Genomic DNA, 14,315 nt, shown 5'->3' on the forward strand with positions numbered 1-14,315 from the left:
ATACGTAGAGAAAGAGAGTTCATGGTACACAGGCTGCTTTAATTAGATTTTTAAGGGGCTAGTTTTAAGTGATATGTTTATCCTCATTTTAGAGGGACTCTTTTTACGGGGGGGGGGGGGGTACTCCGGCCATAGACGCCCATATGGGTGGCAAGTGAGGGCTCAAGCCCTCCCCCCTTAGAAATCACAGAGGTGTCCCCCTAAGGGCAAGGGCGCACCTCTCTCAATATTGCGCTCCTCCCCCCCCCCAAATGAAAAAAATACGCCTCCTTATAAATATTTTAATGGCGCAGTCTGCGCCATGACCCCCCCCCCCCAGGGGAGCACCCTCGGAAATCAGAACTTCAGTACTTTTTAAATGTATTAACATTTCTCTAGCTACTAATGAATAAGTTATTAGAAATGTCAAATGTTTAATAACTCTAATCTGTAGAGAAATCGGTTTCCACGGGGAAAATATATCCTGCTACACCATGGGGAAAATATCTGGGCCCGCTCTTCACAAAATGTTGCATATGCCCTACTAGCAAAATTTCTTGCATCAACCTTGACAGATCGTGATATTATGCTGACGGCGTCAATATTGACGTGTTTCATACTGCATAAAGCTTGCATAAAGATTAAAAAGCAATATTAAAATAACAACACGTATGCAACATTGCATTCATCTTAAAATATCAATATTGATATTACCTTACAATAACAACATTGCATACATGTTGACGCCATCAAGATGATATTGATTTCATGCTGTCGCCGTCAAGGTAATTAGTACACAATAGAACAGGTGGACCTTCGTTGATACTTGCGCATGCGCACAGTTCTTTCTACCCAGCGTCCTCCGCATTGCTGGCACATCTTCCTGCTTCGACCTTCGATTCAGTCGGTTCAGAAGAGTTGCACGTGGCGTTGCATTCTTTTAGGCTTCGTTAAGTTGGTTGCTTAGTTATTAGTGTGGAATAGTATTGTTTTAGGAAAAACTTATGAATGACTGATAACTGCATTTGTTTATTAATATAGTACTAAACAAGTCATATCGCAGACGATGTGCGATCAATGTTAGAAATGGCCGAAAATAACTTTTTTCGTCCCTAGACTTTGAAACAAAGGACATGAAGCCCAGAATTTCGTATTTTCACTTCAATCTCACGTAAGATTAATTTTATTCAATGGTTATTTATGTTATTCTTTAAGATAAATTCATATGTTTTGTCCATGGGATATTTTTAATGCTGACATCCATTTGAAAATGTACTTTATTGTATTTATTTATTATTTTGCTATCTTTACTCTTAAATATGCTACAAAAACTTCCGCAATCATTTATAACTAGGCATTTTATGTCTTTATAATACTGTTACAAATCCTGTAAATAGTAATTATTGTAGGAACGTAACCTGTAAATAGTTTCCCGTAATGAATATACAACCCCTTTTTCATTCGGCTAAATTATACGACCCCTATTTTCTTTCTTTTCATTGATAACGGTCTACTACTTTACAGAAGCGTGTGGAATATTTGAGAAATTTCTTTTCGGTGTATTTAAGCCGTTAGCGATGATAAACAGTTAGTTTCGATTCAGATTTCGAACTGAGTGTGTGTATTAGCTCTGTTTATAGCGAGGCATTTCGCTGTGTTGTTTTCGTATTTGGAAGTAAATACGTGTGTAAACGTTGAGTTTACGGTGTTGTGTGATAATTGCTTAATTGCTGATGAGTAATTTAGCAGTTGTTGAAGATCTTTCCTGTACATAGTGTAAATAAATTTCCTGTGTTTTTATCAAGAACTGTGTCTTCATTTCAAGAAAGTGGAAGTCGCACCGAATCCGTTACAATTTGGCGCCCAACGTGGGGCTTCTTCTGGACTTTCTTGGAGTAAGTGACTTTGGACATTTTTTTTTCATAAAGACTGTTTGAATTTATAGACTTTGTTTTTATGGTGATTACTCGCGCAATGGATGACCAATTAAAACAACTTCTGGAAGCAATTAATGCTGCGAAAAGCGACTTGGCTGAAAGTTTGGCTGCTAATCAAGAACAATTAAAAAATGATATGGCGACTAATCAAGAACAATTAAAAAATGATATGGCGACTAATCAAGAACAATTAAAAAATGATATGGCGGCTAATCAAGAACAATTAAAAAGTGATTTGACTGCAAGTTTTACTGCAAATCAAGAACAATTAAAAAATGACATTGCGGCTAATCAAGAACAATTGAAAAGTGATTTAATGGTACTGAAAAATGATTTAGCTTTTAACCAAGAGGAGATTAAAAACGACCTTACTTCGGTAAAGACTGTGATGGAAAATAAATTTAATGAGATAGAGCATCGAGTTGATGTTTTTGATGAAAAATTTGAAACAGTAGAAAACCGTATCGCAACAGTTGAAAATCATGTGGATGAGAAAATTAAAAACTTGGAAAGGAGATTGGCGATCGCGGAAAGCAGCTCTGTACAGTTTGGCGCTCCCACATCGGTTGCTCGACCGTCCATTAAACTTGCCACATTTGATGGCAAAACTTCGTGGCAGGTTTACAAAACTCAATTCATGATAGTGGCGGAAGCGAACGGATGGGACTCTGCTACCAAGGCCTGCCATCTTGCAGCATCCCTGAGAGGTGACGCAGCGGACATTCTCCAGACCCTTCCGGACAGCCAGCGCCTGGATTTCGCCGTCCTCACATCTGCGTTGGAGCTTCGCTTCGGTGAGAAATGCCAGAAAGATTTCAGTCGACTCCAGTTGAAGTCCCGTTTCCAGAAAACCGGGGAAACCCTGCAAGAGCTAGCGGCGGACATCGAGAGACTGTCTCATCTTGCTTTTTGCGACTGTCCTGCGGATGTTCGAGACAACCTGGCACTCAACTATTACATCGACGGGGTTCGAGATCCGGAAATCCAGAAAGCTCTACGGATGGCGGATGTCAAAGACCTGAATTCTGCTGTTGTGTATGCGATGAAGTTGGAGGCCGCCCAGCAAGCAACCCGTGTGGATCGCCATCCCATCCGAACTCTGGAATCTGATGAGTCTGATTCCAGGTCGTCCCACCTCGCTGAACTCGAGAGACAACTCGGTGACTTGGCAAGACATCTGAGCAGCATAACAGCCCAAAAGAAACAAGAGCAGAAGTGCTGGAAATGCGGTAGTGAAGGACACCTACGAAGGAGTTGTCCGGCTCGCCAAGCTACGCGAGGGAAGGAAATCACCACCACCAGAGCTCTGCAGATTTCCTCTTCTAGTAGTGGCAGTGATGGACTTTTCATTTACGCCCATGTAAATGGGAATCCTTGCAAACTGATTGTCGACACTGGAGCCAATGTGACAATCATTAGGACAGATGTGGCTCGTGAATTTGGATTGAAACTGCTGTGGACATCGCCACGCGTAAGTCTCCAGACTGTGACAGGTGACAAAATTGAGATTGACGGTAAAGTGGACTTGGAAATAGTGTTTGGGAATGCCACCTACCATCATACGGCATTCGTCGCTGATATCACGGACCCCTTCATTCTCGGATTGGACTTTTTGAAGAAATATGACTTCACTCTCGACTTCAAGACTAATGAGCTGCACTCGATGAGAGAAGACATAGCCGTTTTCCCTGCAGAAAGTGATGTAAAATCCGCTCATCAAATAATAGCCCAAACAGATTTATCGATTCCCTCAAGGTCAGAATCATTAATACCTGGCTCCATTGAAGAAACCAATAGTTTTCGATTTGGACTCATTGAATACCCTAACCTAAGCAATAGCCTAAAAGGAGTGCTGGTAGCATCTACGCTTGTGGACCTTTCTAAGGATGTAATTCCCGTGAGAGTCGCCAACGTGAGTGAAAGGCCAAGGAATATCCGGAAAGGTGAAGTGTTAGCAACTTGTACTCCAGTAAACTGCGTCATTAGAAGAATCAATTCCCCCGAGACTGTGTCTTCTGAGTCCTTGACATCGAAGTTAATTGGGAGTGCACCATTAACGAAAGATCAAAGAACTGCTGCGGAACAATTGGTGGACGACTTCAAGCATCTGTTTTCATCTACATCGGAGGATGTGGGTCGGACGAATTTAACGCAGCATAGGATCTACACTGGAGAACACCCCCCTATTAAACAGCATCCAAGACGACTACCGTTCGCTAAGAAGGAAGAGGTTGAAACCCTCCTGAAAGAGATGAAGGAGAATGATGTAATCGAACCGTCATCCAGTCCTTGGGCCTCTCCCATCGTCTTGGTCCGAAAGAAAGATGGCTCCACCAGATTTTGTGTCGATTACCGACGGCTGAATGAAATCACCAAGAAAGACAGTTACCCTCTTCCACGGATAGACGACACCTTGGACACTCTTTCCGGACACAAGTGGTTTTCGACCCTGGACTTGAAGAGCGGCTACTGGCAGGTTGAAATACACCCTGATGACCGAGAGAAGACAGCGTTTACAACTGGGCAAGGCTTATGGCAGTTTAAAGTGATGCCCTTCGGCCTCTGCAATGCACCAGCTACGTTCGAGCGTCTTATGGAGACAGTGTTAAGAGGACTTTCCTACGAATCCTGTCTGGTCTACTTAGACGATATCATCATCGTGGGACGCAGTTTCGAAGAACATCTGGCAAATCTTAGGAAGGTGCTGCAAAAGCTTAAGGAAGCCAATCTTAAGTTAAGTCCGTCCAAATGTAATTTGTTCCGCCGGGAAGTGAACTACCTTGGTCACATCATCTCTTCTGAAGGTGTACAAACCGATCCAGAAAAGGTATCTGCGGTCAAGAGTTGGAGTCGTCCCGAAAACATCCATCAGCTGCGAAGTTTCCTGGGGCTCTGCACGTACTACAGGAAGTTTGTGAAGGGTTTTTCCAACATTGCACGACCTTTGCATAAGCTGACTGAGAGCAAGCAAAAGTTCGAATGGTCCAAAGAATGCGAAGATGCATTTCTACGACTGAAGGAGGCTTTAACATCAACGCCTATCCTCGCCTATCCTCAGCCTGAAAAATCCTTCCTCCTGGACACTGATGCGAGCAACGAGGGCATCGGAGCTGTTTTATCCCAAGAAATTGACGGAAATGAACATGTCATCGCTTACTGGAGCAAATGCTTATCAAAGTCGGAGCGAAATTACTGCGTCACCAGAAAGGAGTTACTGGCCATAGTGAAAGCTGTAGAACACTTCCATCATTACCTCTACGGCCGAAAGTTTCTGCTTCTGACAGATCATGTTTCGTTAACTTGGCTTTTGAACTTCAAAAATCCGGAAGGCCAGATAGCCAGATGGATACAGCGGCTCCAGGAATATGACATGGAGATCAAGCATCGAAAAGGGTTATCTCACGGTAATGCTGACGCTTTATCAAGGAGACCCTGTCCTGAGAACTGCCACTATTGTTCCCGAATCGAGAAACAGTATGGAACGACTAGCCCTACCGCCTATCAGGTGACAGTGACTCCAACATCATCAGAACCTGATCCATGGAGTGATGACCAAGTTCGAAAAGATCAACTTGAAGACCCCGACATAAAACCAATTTTAGAGTTCATGGAAAGTGACAGTCGACGCCCTAGCTGGCAGGACGTTTCCATCTTCAGTCCTGCAACAAAAAGATACTGGGCTTTATGGAACTCACTCCATTTACGGAACGGCGTGCTACACCGGAAATGGGAATCTGACGACGGTAAAACATCTAGGTGGCAGTTACTACTTCCCCGATCAAGGATTTCAGATGTTTTGAAAGAAATACATAGTAGTGCGACTGGAGGACATTTTGGTGTCTTGAAAACCCTCAATAAAGTTCGGGAGCGCTTCTTCTGGAGCAAGGCGAAGGATGACGTGGAGAAGTGGTGCCATTCTTGTGACGCCTGTGCTGCTCGCAAAGGACCGAAGAAGAGAAGCAGAGGGAAGCTGCATCTGTACAACGTTGGAGCTCCTTTCGAACGAATTGGGATCGACATCCTGGGTCCTCTACCAAGAACTGCTGATGGGAACAAATACATTCTTGTTTCCATCGACTACTTCACCAAATGGCCGGAAGCATATCCCATTCCAGATCAAGAGGCTACCACCGTAGCAGAGACTCTAGTCCAACACTGGATCTCGAGATATGGAACACCTTTGCAGATTCATTCCGATCAAGGGAGGAATTTCATCTCTGCTGTGTTTAAGGGCCTATGTCAAATTCTCGGAATTGAGAAAACTAGGACAACACCACTACACCCACAATCAGACGGCATGGTGGAGAGATTTAACCGCACAATCCTGAATAATCTCTCACTTATGGTATCCAGAAATCAACAGGATTGGGACAAGAAGCTACCTTTGTTCCTGCTGGCCTACCGCAGTGCTGTCCACGAGACTACCGGATATGCCCCATCTCAGATGCTCTTTGGACGAGAGCTTCGACTACCTTGTGATCTCGTCTTCGGTCGTCCTCCGGATGCGCCTTCATCGCCTGAGGAGTACATCCAGGATCTCCAGGCCCGGTTGGAAGACGTTCATAACTTCGCACGAGAGCGAATCAACATCGCGGCGGAGAAGATGAAGACCCGATACGACACAAGGTCTACTGGACATGAATTCAACGAAGGCGACAAGGTTTGGTTATGGAATCCCATCCGACGGAAAGGTCTGTCACCCAAATTGCAGTCGCATTGGGATGGACCCTACAAAGTCCTTAACCGACTAAATGACGTCGTAGTGAGGATCCAAAAATCACCTAATGCAAAACCTAGGGTTGTACATTATGATCGGTTAGCCCCATACTATGGCCATAGTTCATGAGTATTACGTAAGCAACCATGGTTGATCACATAAAAGTTGTAGATAATTTTTGCTTTTAATGTTTAGTAATATTTCTTGTTATTATTGTGTTTTCTGTATCTGTTAGTTATTAATTAATGTGTATATTTGTAAACTTGTGATAGAAGTTTGGCACCCTTTCTGGGGATTGTACTGCCCGGGACGTGCAGTCCTTAGGAAGGGGGCAATGTTACAAATCCTGTAAATAGTAATTATTGTAGGAACGTAACCTGTAAATAGTTTCCCGTAATGAATATACAACCCCTTTTTCATTCGGCTAAATTATACGACCCCTATTTTCTTTCTTTTCATTGATAACGGTCTACTACTTTACAGAAGCGTGTGGAATATTTGAGAAATTTCTTTTCGGTGTATTTAAGCCGTTAGCGATGATAAACAGTTAGTTTCGATTCAGATTTCGAACTGAGTGTGTGTATTAGCTCTGTTTATAGCGAGGCATTTCGCTGTGTTGTTTTCGTATTTGGAAGTAAATACGTGTGTAAACGTTGAGTTTACGGTGTTGTGTGATAATTGCTTAATTGCTGATGAGTAATTTAGCAGTTGTTGAAGATCTTTCCTGTACATAGTGTAAATAAATTTCCTGTGTTTTTATCAAGAACTGTGTCTTCATTTCAAGAAAGTGGAAGTCGCACCGAATCCGTTACAATACAATTAGAAGCATGAATTTAAAAAATAAGTCAAGTATTACACAAAACGAAGAAACTTTCATTTTTTTTAATTAAATTGCGAGTACTATTAATACCTTTATATGAATTTCCGATCAGATGTCAACTTTAAGAAAATATTCTCAGACTAGAAAACTATCTTGAAGAATAACAGAAATAATTAAAGAACGAAATTTAATTCTCGAGTTTAAAGTGAAAATAATACAGATAAATAAATGGATAAAACACCTTGCAAACGTACTGATTTCATACTGTCATGTCAATGTATCCTGACATTTTCCTGTCATATCAATACGTATGCAATATTACAAAAGCAAGATCATCTTGCCTAGACCTTGATTTCATGCTGTCATGACAACATCTTGATATTATCCTGTCATATCAATACGTATGCAAGATTACAAAAGTAAGATCATCTTGCCTAGACCTTGATTTCATGCTGTCATGACAACATCTTGATATTATCCTGTCATATCAATACGTATGCAATATTACAAAAGCAGCCTACCTTGATATTTTCCTGATATTATGCTGCATACACCTTGTCAGTCAATATTGTGGCAGCCTGCTGACAGCATAAAGGGAGTAACATAACAACATTGAGGCAGCATTAATGCAAGATGATTTTTCTTGCATGTCAACCTTTATGCAATACTGAGGCAAGATATTTTGCTTACTGGGTGAGCGTCCATTTTCCGGGATCACAATGATATATCAATATACTCTGGGGTTAAATGGAGTTAGGACATCGCTCATGAGAAAGATTAGGCACTCTTGATGCTATTAAACTGTTTCTTCATTCCAAGATTGTCACTTTTGGGGATTAGGAGGTGTCGACGGCCACCCCCCCCCCCCGTCATAAAATTTTTTTGGACTAATGTCAACTACTATATTTTATCTTAATGAATATTGGCAAGGTCAACACTATTCCGAAACTGTTGACTTTTTTTGTTCAGCATCATTTTTAGTATTTCTTCAGGAGAGAAATCCGACTTCGACTTTGTATGCATATCGCGCGTCAGCATTACGTTAACGTCATATGTAAGCATGAATCTTGCTTTGTAACCGTGGTTCTGAGCTACACACAGACAGCACAGCTTATTTGGACGATATAGTTTATGAATCCCCTACTGTATATATGCACAATGGGAGAGGGGAGCATGAGTGTCCTCGGTTCCAGGGCTGGATCTGCGTACCTGCAGACCCTGCGGTGCAAGGGGCCCAACGACCCAAGAAATTGGGGAAAAATTGAAAAAAAAAAGTTAATTAAATAAATAAAAATAAAAAAATACACAAATACTTAATTGCGTCACACACATACTACTAAGGGAAGAGCCCTACAGATTTTGGGGCACAAAATTTATAGATCCGGTCCTGCTCAGTTCAAAGTAAAATAAAAAACAGAGCCCCTTGTCAAGAAAAAAATTGGGCCTACCAATACAGGACCACCAGAGCTTGAGTTTTCCTTCAATCGGAGACTACCCTCCTTTAAGACTAAACTGTCCAAATAACGGGCCTGACCCCCCCCCCCTATATGGCCTATTGTGGCAATTGTCCCTGATATAAAAAAAAAGTACTTTTGTGCTGATTAACTAATACAAATACGACGACCAGCCAGCAGGGGCGGATAAAGAAAAATCATTTGGAGGGGGTACGGAAAATTGAATAGCCCTTCCCCCGCGCCACCTTCGATGTTTCATAATAAAGTTTTAATGACTTTATTTCTCCTTTCCTAATATACTTTTAATGTGGACCGAAAACATCTTTAATGTTTCTAGCCATTTAAATACTAAACCCAATATAATGTCACCGAGATGCTAGACAATGAGCAGTTTTATTCAGGAACATTTGCCATTAAGATTATAACACAAGGGCAAGGTTATTAAATAAACCCATACCTCACTTGAGTTTTTTAAATTAATTTATAAAGAAAATCATAACATATAAGTTTTACTGAAGAATTCAGAAACTATTTTTGTTTGAATTTCAAAACAATTGCTGATTTGTTCTTGAAACCATGATACAGTCGAGATAACATATTGATACTACATGCCGTTTCCATTAAAAATCATGGTTTTTCCAAGAAACTACCATATGATTTCTTTCATTTTGCATTTTTTATAAGCTGAAAAAGAATCGCAAATAGGTTCCTGGATCAAAATGACTCTTTTAGGCGCGCCTACAAATCAAAAAAGAAAAATTAAAAAAAATCAAAATAATTATTGATTTCATCAAAGAAGAATTAGTGGACGAATCGCGATAATACGGTCCCTTGAATTCGAAACTAGTGAGTTAAATGTATTCTGCAACTCTGAGCCTATGACTCCAGTTATACTTCCTTAGCAAGCAAATATGCTATGTGTGTTTTGTGTTCTTTTTAATTAACTACGTAAAAAATGCAAAAGAAAAGTCAATTAAAATGTAATAAATAAAGTAGTGAAATTAATTCATCCTTTGGGGGGGAGGGGGAGGGGGCAACTCCCAGTAAAAAAAACAAAACCTCAAAACCATTTATTCCTAGAAAGAAAAAAACCTTAGCGCATTACAGAAGTGGGAAAAGCAGATTCTGTATGTCGAATTTGGAGTTTAGGTTAGGGTAGGAAAAAAAAAAAACGCCAAGAATAATCTTTTCACTGATTAATCGGTAAAATAAATTTAAGTGATTGATATGCTAATTAATGGACGTATCTCAACTCCACATCAAGGAAAATTGATATTCCGTTGAGATTCTTGAGTCATTAATAACAAAATTAATCAAAAAATTTATTTTCCTTTTTTCTTCCCATAATAGGAGAAAACAAATATAAAATATGTATACACAAACCCCAAATAATGAGGAAATTAATAATATTTATAAACAAATAAAAATTTAATGTTTTAAATATTTATTTAGCGAGACTAATTTTCGTCGTCATGGTTACAAATCTCAAGGCTTACCTCAAATAGTTTTTGCATAAAGGGTTTTTTTTGTATAAAATCAAGTATTTTTGGGAAAAACATCTAAAAATACTTAATTCTGGTAAGGATAAAAGTATAACATTATACGCTGTAAGTATAACCTTTATGAAAAGTGCACGAGTGCAATTTGGTCATATCTTATCTTTATTACCCCATCCTAATTACTAGTTTTTTTTAATGAAAATGCCTCGTTTTACCTAACCTAGAAATCCACTGGTCATGATATGAGTGTGAATTTGTCCTCTACTTCCATTCTATATATAGAAACAAGAAACTCAACGAGTAGGGTCCTATCGCAATTCGTGATTTCAAGAAACATAATTTGAATTCATGACGTCAAAATTCAAATGAATGGCAGGGGCTTTTTTTTTTTTTTCAAGTTACAACAATTTATACGTTTTCAAGTAAAATTGAAATCAAAGTTTATGTGTGGTCTTTGTATTACTGTGGGGTCTCTTGACCAGAATGTGCTACGCTGCAAATGCTTGAAAAAAAATGACAGAATCTAAGAAAATTTTGAAATCTAAGAAATCATGGCTAAAACTAAAACAAGTGAAAATGTGTGAGGGTTATCAGCTAAAAACAGATAATCATAAATCATGTATTAATTTGAAAAAGAAATTCATATCCTCTCTAATATGCACACTTGAAGGATCCATGAGCAGTGCTTGTCTGAAACAATTTCTTTTACTCATCATTTGTCCTAACATAACTGAACCAAAACTTATTCGCAATATTAGCAACCAAACTTCAAATGATTAAAATGTTTTTTTTTTTCCACCACACTTCTAAGATTTATATGAAATGGCTAGATGTAGCTGTTAAAAAATACATAGTAGCTAATTTGAGAGGTTGCAGAAAATTTATAACAATCTGGTAGAAAACATTAAATATACAGACACATAGATTTGATACAAGAACTTTATTTATAGCTTCCAAAAATATACCCATAGTAGGTAACAATTTAAATGATCAAATCTTTATTTCTTCATGAATGAAACAGAAATATAACTGTTTAACAAATTGGATTTGATCAAAAGATCCTAATTCAAGGGAAATGGAGCAAGCCTAAAAAAAATATGGTAAAAACCTTTTAAAAATTAACCAATTCCTCTTAAAGGAATTGTTATGAGGCATGTTATGTCTTCAGATACTTCCACCCTTTTTTAATGACAAGCAGACAAATTACACAAAATACTTTCAATATTTTGTCCCAATGTCTCGTTAGTTCTACCATTATCCTGCATCACACGTTCTACGTAGGATGCCATTAAAGTTGTCTTAACAAGCTTCTAGGCAAATATGTACAAAAAGGAGGATCCAAGCTTTAAATCTTCAAGAATATGCTCCTACTTAAGTCTTCCATTGAGCTTAAAAACTTACTTTTTGAATTTTCATTTAAACTATTTTACAAAAATTATGGGTGCTATTAACAAAGATGGGGTAAGAGATATCAAGACATGAAAGAAACAGGTGATCTAAAGAAGCTCCAAACATCTCTATATGGAGTAAAATTGGGTAACTTTTTCATCAAGGGTGTGTAAAGAGGTTTCAGAAGGCATAAAAATTACCTAACAAATACACAGTAAAAATTAATTTAGGTTAGCTATGCCAATCACTGTAAATTCAAGAGATCAATGAGCCTGAGCTGTTATCTTTCGCTAACAGCTCAGTTAGCTAAAGCTAACACAGTTCGCTTTTGCTCCTCAGATGTGTAGACAAAATACTACATAGTACAGTTAACTCTCAATCACAAAGTCCTGAAAAACCGGCTGTAACCTTTGAGTTACGGGAAGCAACCACAGCCTTCTCAAGAGTTAGGGACCCAATGAAATCTATGAAATAAAAAAATATTTGAGTTAGAGTCAACTGCATAACACAAATCAATGAATAATAAAAAGTTAGAACATAAGGAAAAAATTCATGTACATGTTATTTGATGATTTTAAAGTTGAATAATTTCCTCCTTGATTACTTATTACAGATTAAAACTCTTGAAATATCACACACATTCATACTTCTGTTGAATCAGTTATTACTCTTCAGGCTCTGACTAAATTGAAAAGCATAAGCAGAGGAAATGACAGCAAATGAAGCCAAATCTCTCTACTATGTGCCATTTAGAGTTTCTGCATCTGCACATGCAAAATACTTCTTGGACTGCAGGGGAAAAAACAACTTAATTTAAAACTTAAATGCACCAATATTACCATGCATCATAATCATACTGGAATAATACACAATGCATTGTTTTTTCTACTTTTTCAAATATCAAATTGCAGTTGGTTCTCTGTTTAACTACATTCTATTGAATGACTTTTCATAGTCCCAGATACTCCACTGCAGTTTTAGAAGCATTCTATTTAAGTACGATTTTTTTGTGGTCCCCTGAAAGTCGTTAAATAGAGTCAACTGTATTGTATTTCTCATCTATTTCTAATTAAATCATTTATTTAATAGTTTTAATAGGTTAACAAGCTGTTTTTAATAGCTTACTCTGTTTAACTTTTTTCGAACACAAATCAATAAACAATCAAAAGTTAGAACACATAGGAAAAAGTTCATGTAGGCTTGTGTCATTTGTCAACTTTTAAAGTCAAAAGTTGTATGATTTTCTACTTGATTACCTCTACAGATGAAAACCCTTGAAACATTGTACATATCCATACTTCTGTTGATTCAGTTGTTACTCTTCAGGCTCAGGCTAAACTGAAAAGTACAAGCAGAGGAAATGACTGACAGTAAATGAAGCCAAATCTCTCTACCATGTACCATTCAGTAAGGAATTCAGTTTCTGAAGCTGCACACCCAAAATACTTCTTTAACTGTGGGGGGGAAAAAAACAACTTAATTTAAATCTTAAATGCAACAATATTACAATGCATCACAATGGAATAGTACGCAATGCATGAGTTTTCCCTGTTTTCATAAACAAATTATTATATTTCTGTTGTCTATTACACCAGGTTTCTACTTACTCAGATGAACAATATAGAATAGCATCCAAAAGGAGAACAATTATAGCAAATTAATATGAATTTCTGCCTTCTGTGCATAAAAAAAAATCAAGAATACCAAATATCAAGCGGGGAAACACTTTGCACACAATGCATTTTAACCTGGAGTGCTCGCAGACATATAAGATAAACACACCAGTTGTGATCAGTGCTTCAATACAGGCCACTTCAAGGTTAATACTTTAGAAAATAGGATTCCAGGTCTCCCAATGGATTCAAAAGTGCATCAAACATCATTTACACCTCAATACGAAATATTAAATACATTGTAACATTTCACCGGCATCAAATCATATTATCCACATGCAAAGCGGAGTGACACAATTTTGTAATAGATTAACTACGTGCATCAATTTTTAAATACATATTTGATTCTTTAATGATTGAAGTTTTCAATACTGTTTTTTTGGGCACTCATCTAGTTCTTTTGTGAAACATAAAATAAATTTAATTATTTAAATTTGCCTTACCAAATTATCCTTGGGTACTTTCCGTTTGTTCATGCGAGTGAAACCATTGCAGTCGCCTAACGTCATAGTTGCCATAAACTCCAGGTCAAAATCACCAAAGATTTAGCTGTTATTTACATCCACTCGACAAAATGCTGTCCATCTTAAGATAAACGTAGCCTCACAAAAATGGGACCAGTAATGCATTGCCATGAAAAGAAAAAAGAAGCCAGGAATATAATACCAACATTACAGTGCAACAAGAATAACACACAGTAAAAGACCTATAAAAACATTATTGAAAAGATATTACATGAAGCAATTAGCATTAAGTATAAAATAATAACCCATAGCTATTTTAATTGCCTGTTGAGCTGTAGGAGCTCTTAGTATAAAAAATGGCAGTTAATGCAATAAATGTATCA

The sequence above is a fragment of the Uloborus diversus genome, chromosome 6, assembly GCF_026930045.1.
Source record: "Uloborus diversus isolate 005 chromosome 6, Udiv.v.3.1, whole genome shotgun sequence".
Classification (NCBI taxonomy): domain Eukaryota; kingdom Metazoa; phylum Arthropoda; class Arachnida; order Araneae; family Uloboridae; genus Uloborus; species Uloborus diversus.